At 42.5% G+C, this 12,926-nt stretch overlaps 1 long non-coding RNA gene across 2 annotated transcripts in view; it reads left to right on the forward strand.

Moving 5' to 3' along the window:
• LOC308619425 overlaps positions 1-12,926 on the forward strand; it is a 930,003-nt gene that overhangs the window by 842,693 nt on the left and 74,384 nt on the right. The gene's annotated exons all lie outside the window — the stretch shown is intronic.

A 12,926-nucleotide genomic window follows, 5' to 3' on the forward strand; every position in this document is an offset into this window, starting at 1 on the left:
GCTGTGTCAAACTATAAAACAAGAGAGGGAGGGAGGAAGGGGGAGAAAGAGAGAGAGAGAGAGAGAGAGAGAGAGAGAGAGAGAAAGTTCACTCATATTGCCACAGACATCCTGTACCCAGCTCACACTAGAACCTCCCAGATTGCCCATCTCCGGTAAGCCTTGTTTCCAGAGAGTTACTCATTGGATTTTCAACTGATGTGCCCAGAAGGAAGGAGAGAGGGAGGGATGGAAGGAAGGAAGGAAGGAAGGAAGGAAGGAAGGAAGGAAGGAAGGAAGGAAGGAAGGAAGGAAATAAAGAAGAGGAAGGGAGGGAAGAGGAAGATTAGTGTTATATGGGACACAATTTTCAAACATTCTCTAATTTAAATATTTGAATTTCATCCAAAAAATTTTTAATCACTTGCCTATATTTTTCATAACTGTAGACAAATGGGTCTTCACAATAGTATTTTAAATGTCTTGATTAAATACTAAGCTGGATAGTTCAGGTTATCAGACCCTCTGATAGCCATTTGTCACTTTCTTTTCTACCAGCATCTGAGTACCCTCCTTCTTTAGAGGGAATCCCACACCATGAATGTTAGTGGGAAGGAGAATGCCACAGATCCTGAGAGAAACTTAAAGGAACAAATATTTTCTCTCCCCATCCCCTAAAACCCCAGCTTATGTGTATAACCTAGACTTAGCACGTATCTCTAAAGGAGTGATACAGACTTAAAAGTAGTTATTAAATCACTCACACCACAGTGATGGTAGAGGGGGTGCTACAGTGGCAATATTCCTGTTTCCTCGTCTATTAAAACAGGAGTTATTGCAAGGATACAGTGAGAAAATACGTAGAAAGCTTGTAGGACACAGTAAACACTTAGGAAATACTTGTTTTTCTGGCTAAAATAAGAAAAGTATGTCCTCTCCGTACCTTGCCCAAATCTAAGCTAGCCACAAGTCTTGTTGATGCTCTATGGTACTGTCTCATAGATATCTAGCTCTGAGAATACATTTGTGTTGTTTTAAGCCACCTAGCTTGTGGTAACTTGTTATAGTTGCCCTAGGAAACAAATACAGTCCTCAAACATTTCCAGAATTCCTGCTACAGCCAGAAGCTTTGAGTAGCGAGGGTGGTGGGGAAGAGAGGACCAAACAGGCACATAGAACAATGTTTTACCTTCTAGGAGATCACAGTCCAGCAGTTCCATTAGGAACCTTAGTGATTCCCCCATCCTATTCACACAGGTTTATCCACTTTTCAGAACAATCGAGGACAGGTGACATCCATGGTGACATCTGTGGCTGCCCTTTCAATGCACGCAGTGATGGCAGGAAACAGTGTGGGGAGAGGAAATGATAATAAGTCTTTGGAATCAGGCAGCCATTGAGATCAGCCTCAGAGAACTGAGAATTATTGAAAATTTCAGTAATTTTCAATTACTGAAAGAACAACGATAATATTTAGGGTTCTGTTTGGAGTTATTTTGGGGTTCTTAGCAAAGATGAAGAGGACTGAAGAAATCAGATAGTAGAGGGTAAGAAAGTTCTGTCTGAAAAGCTGGGATTCAAGGGGAAAATGTGGGGCACGGATCAACAGCTCCCTGAGGATCCACATCACTCTAGCATCACCCCTTCCCAGGTCCTCTCGTAAACAGTAAATTCCTACTGGGTTGGCTTGAATTAAGTTGTGATCATTTCCCCAGCTCTGATTTCACGTAAAGAGTTGAGCTGGTAATGAGAGAGGAGGGGACCCACAGTGGCTCTGCTTTTTGTGCTAATGAACTTACCCAGGCTGGTCTTGTCCTCTGAAGCCCAGTTCAGACTATTTCCTGTGTGGACTTTGGAGACCATGAAGAGGGAGGAAGGTTGAGGAAAGACAGTGGAAAGTCTGGGGTAGGAGAGAGCAGCAAGGAGAGGTAAGACCGGAATGAGAAAATGGTTTGTACCCAAATGTTGGTGCTCGCACCTTGATCGAGCCTGACTTAAATGCTTCCCAACCTAAATTTTGTAAGGTAACTATGAGCTGCTTCGATTTTAAAATCAGCTGCTCACTAATTGATAATTTAAGTTTAGCAGCACTTAATTGGAAGAGGTTTATATGTCTAATGGAAACAGCCTAATAGGCCGAATAGGAGGCAGCATGATACCGTAGAAGGCACAGAAGACCTGCATCAGGCGTATGCCTAGAGCAGTGTTTCTCAACTTTTTTTTCATTATCATCTCACTGAAGACTCATTTAGACATGTTTTCCTAGTTGCCTCCCACATGAAATTTTATACCATAGATATCTTAGAAATGTGTTTATATACTACATGCACATCTGTGTTTATATACGGTTTAAGTTTGTTTATATACTGTTACAAGAAGCAGTTTGTCCCATCTGGGGCCAGTATTGCCCGTTGATAATTTCTGCTTTAGATGAGAACTGACTTCAGGACCCAGGACTCCTCAGGAGTTGGGACAGAGGTCCCTGGGTACAAGCTGACAGACCTGTCCTTGACGTCTGCTTCTGCCACTTCCAGCTGTGCCCGAGAGCAAGTTACATAACTCATGTTGAGGTTTAGTTTCTTCATCTCTCTTATCTATATTGAGAGCAATTTAGGTGAAAAGGTAAAGAAAGTTTAAGTACTTTGCACATTGCTAGACACCTAGTCTGTGATCAAAGCAGACGTCTTTTCTGGCTCTTTGCTAGGCTGTTGTCCAGCCCCCTGCATCTACCATCAATGAATGGGGTATATGACAGTGACCTCAGGGAGTTAGATAAATGTGAGCTGTTCATTTGCAGAGAGTTTTCCTCCTTGAGGCACTTTTCCATAATGAGCATGATGACCTTCTTCTCTAGAAGGGTTTGCTGGGCCTGGGCAGCCTGGATCTTTGGGGAGCTCTGCTTTTGCTTCCTCTCACCTGCCTGTTCATACCATGAAGAAGAGGGCTGCAGGCTGCTGCTGGCTTCCCAATTCTCAGGACAGATGGAGCCAGAATGTAAGGGCCGCTCCAGGGAATTCAAAAAGCCAAATGAGAGAAATATATTAAGAAACAATAACCAAAAAGAAAAGTCATAAGCCTTCAAAGTGTTTAAAATGAAGGAGCAACACACAGATGAACTGTTGTGTAGAAGAAAATTTGTCTTCAGTTGTGGTTTCTAACCATAAGATGGCTCCCTATTTAGGTAGCTAGGGAAGAAAAAAGAAAAGGAAAAAATTATAGAGGAACTCTTCTAAGGAGATGAACGAAAGAGGAAAAATGCTTCCTTCACGCATGCTGGTGGCACTCAGGACAAAGTTTAGAATAGGGTGGTCTGTTTCTAAATGAGGTTTTTGAAGATAATCAGCTGTGAAATTTTAGGAGATGATGATGATGCATTTGCATAGGCCAGGGCTTTTGCTTTTCTTTTCCCTGCAGGACATCTGAATTTTTGCCATATTACAAGGTACTACAGACTGAGGCCTGGAAGGACTTGAAGGTAACAACTCTAGCTTTTTGACAAATTCTTTGAGAAATCTGAGGACCTCCCCCACCCCTAAAGAGGTTATCATTTACCCAAGGTCGCACAGCTAGTGAGTAGCAGATGGACATACCTGGGTTTTCTGATTTCAGATCTGGCCTTGTTGCTCCAAGTTAGCAGCTAGTAATGCCAGGACGCAGAAAGAGCACAGTGTGGTTACAACTGACTTGGTTTGCAATCCTAGCTCTTCCCTTTATCAGCCACGTAGCTTTAGAAAAGCCATTTAATCAGCTTTTCTCAAATAACAGCACTGTGGAAGAGCAAGTTTCTGCTTGTTGTGAGGGGCAAGTGTGTCTGCACATAGTAAGTGCTCCATTAATGGGACCTCATCTCAAACTCCAAACCTAGGTGTCTTGGATCCCAGAGTATGGGCCCCTTTGCCTACACCCTTGTGAAATGGGTCTAATCCTCTGTAACACATGAGATGCCAAGAAATCCTAAAGTCTCCATCGATTTTTATCATATGAAGTTTATACAGCATCATTCATTATAAGAAAAATACATATTAAAACAATAATACTATCTCACTCTTCCTATTTGTTGACAAATGTTTGACGAAACAGGCACACTCATGGTTTGGAATATTAATTTGTATCACCTCTTTGGAGAATAATTTGACAATACATATCACAATTTAAAATGCACTTACTCTTTATTAACCTACCTGTTTCACTTTTACAGATACATTCATACACATCCAAAATGCTTATCATTGCAGCATTCTCTGATACAGCAAAGTTTGCACAGGAACTAACTATACCTTTTAAAAAACATGATAAATTGTGGTGTGTCTGTACAATGAAATATTATGCAGCCATCAGGATGAACCAGCTCTACATATACTGTTATGGAACCATTTCTAAGATGTCCTGGTAAATGTAAAAGAAAGATACAGACTGATAAGTACAATATGATATGGCTTGTGATATATAGGATGTAGATACATTTATGCTTATATATGGAAAGGCTACCTGTGGAAGTATCCAGAAGAAATTCAGGGGAGGAAAGTTGGGGAACTGATGGCCAAGGGTGAGAATGAGATTACCATTTGGTATACCTTTTGGAAACTTTTGAGATTTGCTCCATGTACATATATTACCTATTTTAAAAAATAAACACAAAGCAAAAAGAAAGCCCAGCCAAACAAATAAAATACTCGTGGTCTTGGTGCTGGCACAAATAGCCCTCCTGCACATCTAATCTAATGTGCTTGGCCCAATCTTCTTTGGCTCGCTGGCCTCTCGGATCCTCACCTTGGCTCTCTCTTGACTCCCAGTACCCACCACCGGCCTCCTTTGTCCTGAAAACCTGTTTCAGATAGGCTCCCCTGGCTTCCATCTCTGGTGCTCTCTCTTGGGCGCAATGCCACGCATGTTCTCTGGCTCTGTGGACCTCAGCTTGCTGGAGCCCGCCGACTCCTGGCCAGGCCAGCCAGGTCACGAGACAACATGCATCTCTTGGCAGCAGCCGCTGCCTAGGCGCAAGGAGGGAATGGTCTATGTGGTTGTCCACTGTGTAGATGTAGTAATTGGGGCTGCCTGTGGTGACCTTTTACCTTTGAATGGCCCAGGGCATCTTGGTTTCTTCATTCAGTTGTTTCTTCATTGGTTGATTTGTTGGTTCTTTTGTTCATTCATTTATTCAATACTTCTGAACCAGAGAAACAGAAGCTATGGTCCAAGGGGATTCATTTTAGGGATGTGCCTGGGAATTTCATTTCCCTCTACTTTCCTTTTCCCCAACCCTATGGATAATTCAGATTTTATCATATCCTGATAGCATAAGACTTAACAATTAAACCAACTGAACGTGTTGCATTATCAGGGGCAGCTTCTGGGGGTTACAGTTAAATGACCTCCCATTCACCCTCACTGGTAAGGATCTACAGCAAAGAGGCATTTAGTTTAATGACATTCGCAGATGAGTCTTATTTCTCGTGGCTGATTTTTTTTAAATTTATTTACTTATTTATTTTTGGCTTTGTTGGGTCTTCATTGCTGCACTCAGGCTTTCTCTAGTTGCAGTGAGTGGGGGTTGCTCATTGCGGTGGCTTCTCTTGTTGTGGAGCATGGGCTCTAGGCACGCCGGCTTCAGTAGTTGTGGCTCGTGGGCTCTAGAGTACAGGCTCAGTAGTTGTGGTGCAGGGGCTTAGTTGCTCCGTGGCATGTGGGAATCTTCCCAGACCAGGGATCGAACCCATGTCCCCTGCATTGGCAGGCAGATTCTCAACCACTGAACCACCAGGGAATCCCTGATTTTTTTTTTTTTGAACCAGTAAAATCCTTATTTTGAGACTTTTCAGTGTTTCAATTTTTTCAGAGGGCATCTTAGGGAAAACAATGAATGCCTGTAGGCCATTGACCACTTTCTATCTTCAGCCATCAGGGATCTTTGGTGAGGTTAGAAGAGCTGCCTCTGGCTTGATTAAGCTTCGGAAATACCTCCACTGATACTATTCAAATGTTTATTGAGTACCTACCTCAGACATGATACTGAATTGACTTCAGAAAATCACCTTTGCCCAAGGCCTGGGAGGGGGAGGCACATGTGGACTCTGGTGGGAAAAGGAAATTCCTTGTGGGGTGACTGAAGAATGGGCTGGCTTAGCTCCAACCAGAGAAGGATCCACGAGAGAAAGCCATTAAGTCCTGAACGCTGATAGGGTTTATGGCCTCTGCTCTTAGTGAGGTGATCTGACCTGAATGGGCATCTGAGCAGGAAAGGAAGCCTACAGAAGTGGCAGCAGGAGTGGTCCCTAGGAAGGCAATGACTTACATCAATTGGAGGCATCATCTTGAACAACTGCACTGGGAAAAGCTGTAGTTTCTTGTGTTGTCCTATAGAAAATGTTCTTTAATGAGATAGCTTAGCATGGTATTTACGAGTACAGATTCTGGAGACAGACTAACTACCTGGTGATCTAGGCTCTATCTTTAAGTTCGTTTAACCTCTCTGGACCTCACTGTCCTCATCTGTAAAATGGGGATGTGATAGTCTCCACCGCACTCCGTTGCTTGAGGACCAAATGAGTAAAGCCCGAAGATAGCACCAGGACCGTTGTAAGTACTCAAAAATGTAAACAGTCACTTTAACCGTGCTGTTTTGCCCTTCTGAAAATCACCATCTTCCTATGAGTTGAACTATTAATTTGCCTAATATTGAATTTTGTATTTGTAGGGGTAATAGGATTTTTGCACGGCAAAATACATGTTTTTTTTTCTTTTTTGTGTGTCTTTACTCTCTTGTTCTTTCAACATCAAAACCCTAGGTTTTTTGATCTCGGAGAAATGATGCAAACGAAGGGAGCCACACAGTCTGTGGTCCTGGGGTGTGTCCCTGAACATACATGTGCTCCTTCAGTTCAAGGAGGAGCCTATAATTCTTGGCTTAATATGTCACAAAGAGATTGTAGCTGAAAATCCCCAAGCTCTTGAATGATTTGTCTCTGGCTTTTGCCCCTCTTTTATTGCAAGTATTATTAGTAATGTTGACTAAATCGTTACCTCTCCAAAAGCCTGCCTAAATTATCTTTTTCCTAACTTGTGTGTTCATTGCATTAATCACTTGGAAATAACGTCCTCATGAAATACAAGTTCTTCAGGTTTATTTAAAGTGGCTTGCATTTGTGTACAAGCTGACACCTCCTGAGGAGAAAGTCAAAGACCTTGTCAACAACAGACTTTTGAGTTGCCCTTGAAATAATGACAATTAGGAATATACCCGTCATTCGGTCATTTGCAGAACTTCAGTAATCAATAAGACATCATCAGCCTTGTCCTTTTTTCTATGCCCACAATACTCCCTGGCTTCTGATTTGAACCTGAATAACTTTTGAATAAATTTCATTTTTGCAATTGAAGTGTAGTTCTGACCAGATGGACCTATTCAGGCTTTTGTAACAATCCATTTCCAAATGATTTTCCAGCTATTCAGTTCAAGCTGCAAATCTAACTGTTGTAATGAAAATAACTGTTATTTTCCAAGAGCTCCTCAGAACCATTCTTTAAAGGATCTTCCTCTTTAGGGCCACCGTGGGTGTTTTCAGTGAAAAATTATTATATATCTTATGATTGTATATTTTAGAATATATTTTGTTTAAGTGAAGCTGAGGGAATCATTTCAGTTATTTTACCCAGCCCCACACAGTGGGAGAAAGGTCCCCTTTTAACAAAACAGCCGGCCACTGCTCTTTGAAGAGCAATGTGTCAGTTCTTCAGTGGTACCTCTAAGTGGCAGTGCAGCCCAAGACAACGTTCTTGGTCCTGGCTTCCTCCCCTCCCCCTCTTTCTGGGCTGGCAGCACAGGTCGGATTGGCACGCAGGGAAAATAATCATTAAAAATAAATGCAGTCAAAAGAAATAGGTTATTATAGTGGCACATAGGAACTGCTTTAGTTAGAAGTCTGTCACCCTCCCATCAGAAATGTTTGGGAGGAGTTTGCCACTGGGCTGTGAAAACTTGCTAGAGGTTAAAAGTGACACTCGCTGCGCCTCAACCTTGTAGCCTATTTAATCCTAAGAAGTTTGACTTTAGATGGTCGGGTGGCTTTGAAGTAGCACGCAGAGGTGCACAGATGGATTTGCTTTGCTTAAGGCAATTCATAACTGTTTTTGTAGCACTGACATGCACTATGACCCAGTGATGTACGGTGGTTTCATTGGCCGTGAGAAAGTGTGTGTCCTTAGGAGGATTTCAAGATGGAATTCTGAAAAAAAAACTGTTGTGTGAACAGGGAAATATGATTAGAAGGTGTTGTTTAGTAAAACACTTTGGTAGGTTTAGTAAGAATCTTCTCCCTGCCCCTCCCACATTCTCTGAGGCCAATCCCCTCCCACTGCTTCTTTTTTTTTTTAGTTTTTTTGATGTGGACCATTGTTTTAAAAGTCTTTATTGAATTTGTTACAATATTGCTTCTGTTTTATGTTTTGGTTTTATTGGCCCTGAGGCATGTGGGGTCTTACCTCCCTGATGAAGGATCAAACCCACACTCCCTGCATTGGAAAGCAAAGTCTTAACCATTGGACCACCAGGGAAGCGCCCCCCCCCCCCGGCGCCCCCTTCTGAAGAAGCTATGGTTTACTTCACTTCAAAATCAGGAGTTACCCTCCATGAACCGTTATCATCCCGCGTGAGTCAGGTGTTCTGGATTATGCTATGGTAACAAGCAACCCCTAAGTCAGAGCAGTTTGTCCCCACCGAATTATATTTCTCACCCACACAGCATGACTAACTTGGGCAGCAGGGGACTCTGTCAAGGAGCTCTCACAAAGCTCCACCATCTTGTAACTGCACCACGTGGAATGTGTGTTCTTGGGCCCTCTCTTCCACACTCTGCTCTGGATCGAACACACAACACTCTACCCCTGCTTCATGACACAACTCGTTTCACAGCCCTACTTAACGGCAAGGGCCTGGGGGAGATGTTGGCTGAGGCTCACAGCCTCCGTCAGCAGTTTATGATCCTATGATGCTGTTGGGGGCGTTATCTTATTTATTTTTTAATGCCCTCAACTGTCAACACCACACACATGTTAATTCCTCAAAAACTAAATTTAATGGAATACCTTGATGAATGCCCAGGCCCCCTCCAGGTGCAGACTATATGACTTTTTTCTGAGGAGCTTGTTCTCCTTTGCTAGGCAAAGTTAATTGCTCCTTCTCTGTGGTTTGGTGGCACTTCGTGCATGCTGATGGCTTTGCATTTGTCACAGCCCAGTTTGTTGCTATTCTATCTCCTCTGATAGAGTATAGTCTCCAGGATGGCAGACACTCATTTTTATCCACCTTTGTATTACTGATGCCTGAGAAGATAGAGATGAAAAGAAGAAATGGGTGGAAAAATTTATTCTATGAAAAATAATGATAAAAATAATATTTTTAAGCTCCACGTGCTCAAAATACTGATTAAGTTTTTAATATCTATAATATACATAGATGCCTGTCTTTTTCAATTCCTATAATAATTCTATAATGTAGGTAACTGAGAAATTGCATTTCACAACAAATAACTTTCCTAAGTTTCTGAGGTAGAAAATGCTAGAGGTGAGATTAGAATCCAGGCCTCTTTGGCTGCAGAGTTCTACTTCTGAACCATTATGCTATGCTGACTTCTATCCTGATATGTATGTTTTATTTATTTATTTAAAAAATTATTTTATTTTATTTATTTATTTTCAGCTGTGTTGGGTCTTCGTTGCTGCACGTGGGCTTTCTCTAGTTGCAGTGAGCAGGGGCTACTCTTCATTGTGGTGCAGGGGCTTCTCATTGCGGTGGATACTTTTGTTGTGGAGCACGGGCTCTAGGCACGTGGGCTTCAGTAGTTGTGGCACACAGGCTCAGTAGTTGTGGCTCGCAGGGTCTAGAGCACAGGCTCAGTAGTTGTGGCATACAGGTTTAGTTGCTCCGCTGCATGTGGTATCTTCCCGGATCAGGGTTTGAACCCGAGTCCCCTGCATTGGCAGCGGATTCTTAACCACTGTGCTACAAGGGAAGCCCCTGTATGTTTTAAAACAAGCACATAATTAAAAACATAATTGTGGTTGGTTGAAAAGTTGACTATGCAAAGTAATGTCAACTTGGAGTAAAGCCTTCCACGAATGGCAAGAGACCTGGATTCTATTTCCCACTCACTGGCTGTATGACTTCAACCAAGGATCTTCATTTGCCTCATCCCAGGTTCCATATCTGTAAACTTAGAGTTAAGTTTGGATCATTAATTTTCAACTTTACTGTACATACTGGAGACTGTTAAAATGCAGATTCTGATTCAACAGGTCCAGGGAGTCTGAGGTGCTGTAACTCTAACAAGCTTCTTGGTGATGCTGTTGTTGCTGGTCCAGGAAGCATATTTTGAATAGCCAGGAGCTACATGATTGCTAAGGCTTCCTACTGTCTGAGTCTGTGAGTCGTTAGAAACTCTTGATTGAACTGCTTCTGAATTTCTATAACTGGCACAAAAATATGAAGCAATTGGTTATCTTAACATCCAGGTACTTGATCATTCACCCCAACATTCACTCTCTCTTCCTCCAGCAGTAAATCTAGAGACTCCCTGGAGATTCTCTCCAATCTTCAACCTGTGTTTCAGGTGAATTTGGAAGGCATCAGTGTTTATAATTTTCTGGCCACTACAGTTGGTTCAGGGAATGTCATGAGACAGATTGAAGGCCAGTAAAGTACAATCAAATGTGTGCCTGAGAATTCAGGGATGGGGCAGAGACTGTTTTTGCTGGACTTGAACTTGAAGGACTGGAGCGGCCATGGCCATCTCACCTTACTACCGTGCGCACAGTAAGGTTATGCAGAAAGAGAAAACAGATCGAAGATATGGAGGGAGAGAAGCCAAGTCCTGGGAAGTCTTTTGAGCTTTACTTGTAAGAGTAACTGGGAAGGCTCACCCATACGTGGTTAGATACATTTATTAACATGTGTGCATATGTGTGTGTACCCTTGCACACGTGCGCCATGTGTGATTACCAATTAAAGGCATATCAACTGTGTAAGTTCAATCTTCTCCCAGATAAGGGCCTTAGGCCCTGGGATCTGGGCTCAGCATTGGAGAATGGGCCCGAGGGATTAATTCCTGAGAATTCAAGGCTGAAGACACCACTAAAAGCCAAGCAGAAAGTACAGCAGAGGCATGGATGAAGCAGAGGGATAGGAAATGGGAGGTAGGCTACAGGACCACTAGAGAGTCAAGGCCATAGCCCAAGGGATAAGAATGGGGCCTGCAGAGAGGTCCTGAGCTGCTGCTCTCTGGCTGTGATGCTTCCCACAGGGAAACTCTGACCTCTGCAGTAGGTGAGGAAGGAATCATGAGGTGTGCCAGGCCAGGAGGATGTAGAGCGAGGTTGTGCTAGTCTCTCAGGCCTTAATAAGGCAAAGTCACAGACTATGGATTGAAATTTGTTTGGCTAGGAAACTGCTGCTTGCAGTGCATGTGCATGCATGTGTGTGTGTGTGTGTGTGTGTGTGTGTAATTATTTATTTTCTGACAGAAGCAGTAACCTCAAATAGTCCCTTGAGACTGGGCAGCTATTATGGATGTCACAGGTGAACTCCTTGTAGGATGGCCAACTTCACTTTGACCCGTGGCAAGCTATTTAAATTTTATTAGGGAAGCAGACCAACCACCCTATTAGACCTTTGGGTGATTAAAAGAAAATCATCTTATAAAACGTTCCATTATGGAGGTCTCTTAACTGACCGTGGCTTCTTGATGAATTTAAAATATCTGATAGGCAGATAGCATAAACAAGTTCAGCAAGATCCAGGGCACTTACAGATTCTGGTATTTTGGGATTTCAAGGGTTCGATATTTTGTAGTCAAAAAAAAAAGAAACAATATTATAGAGTTAGAAAAGTAAATATAACAGGGATATTAATAGAATAATTTACTCTTCACCATTGAGCCTGGATTTGCATATCTGTGAAGTACGGAGTGCTTACAAATGTCAGTGTTTAAACAATCTATTTCCCTTCTATGAGAAAAATACTCTTCATCTGCTTTGTCTTTTATAAAAATGTGCACAGGTCCTATAGAAAGGTTTTAAATTTGCCTATCTCAGACTTGCATGATGTAGCAATGAATTTGTTTTTAGTAGATCATTCTATGCATAAGAATATTTCAATTATGTTTTTTGAAATCTAAATTAATCTTCTATTAATTTGATGGGAAAGAGTCAAATAAGGTGAAACACATTATTCAGACTCTCCTGAGACCCTCACACCCTTGCTGAACCCACTGGGACTCTCAATTCATCAAGTACACTTGTGAGAATTCACAAACAGTTTTTTTTTTTTCCATTTTAGGTCTTCGGGGGGAATTTGTTTATACGTGCAAGTAACTTTAGTCATATGCTTCCTTATGAAACACACACATTGTTCATTCGTGGAAAGCACTGAAGCTCCTGCCTCCCACGACAAGGGCAGAAATTTGGTGATCAGAGAGGGCACCTGTCAGCATCTTAGTTGCCTCCAGGAGTAAATATGAGTTTCTGTCAAGTGACAACTGACCCAGGAAAGCAGCAAGAGCACTTTCAGGATAACGTGACTGGGGGAGCTATCTGGGCTTTGGGTTAGAGTTGGCCTTACAAAAGCAGTATTATGAGTTGCTTCCTAGGTTGATTGTGGGTAGAGAGGGCAGTCTTCAGATACACAGGCCCAGGTGACCTCCAGAACGTGATGACTTATAATGGAGACCAGCTGCATTTGCAGTTAGAGGAACCACTGCCCCCAACCCAGTAATGCTGGTGTAGAGAGATGAGCAGAGCTAATTGCACCCTTCCTCCCACGAAGTATACGTTCTTCCTTCCAGACTAAGTCTGCAGAAACCTCCATGAGTACCAGCTGAATCCAAAGACAGTTCTATACAGAGGACATGGAATGGGCTCTGTCATTCCGGGGGTGGACAGCAAGGGGCTAGTTTGGT

The sequence above is a fragment of the Mesoplodon bidens genome (assembly GCF_964165515.1).
Source record: "Mesoplodon bidens genome assembly, chromosome: 6".
NCBI lineage: Eukaryota > Metazoa > Chordata > Mammalia > Artiodactyla > Ziphiidae > Mesoplodon > Mesoplodon bidens.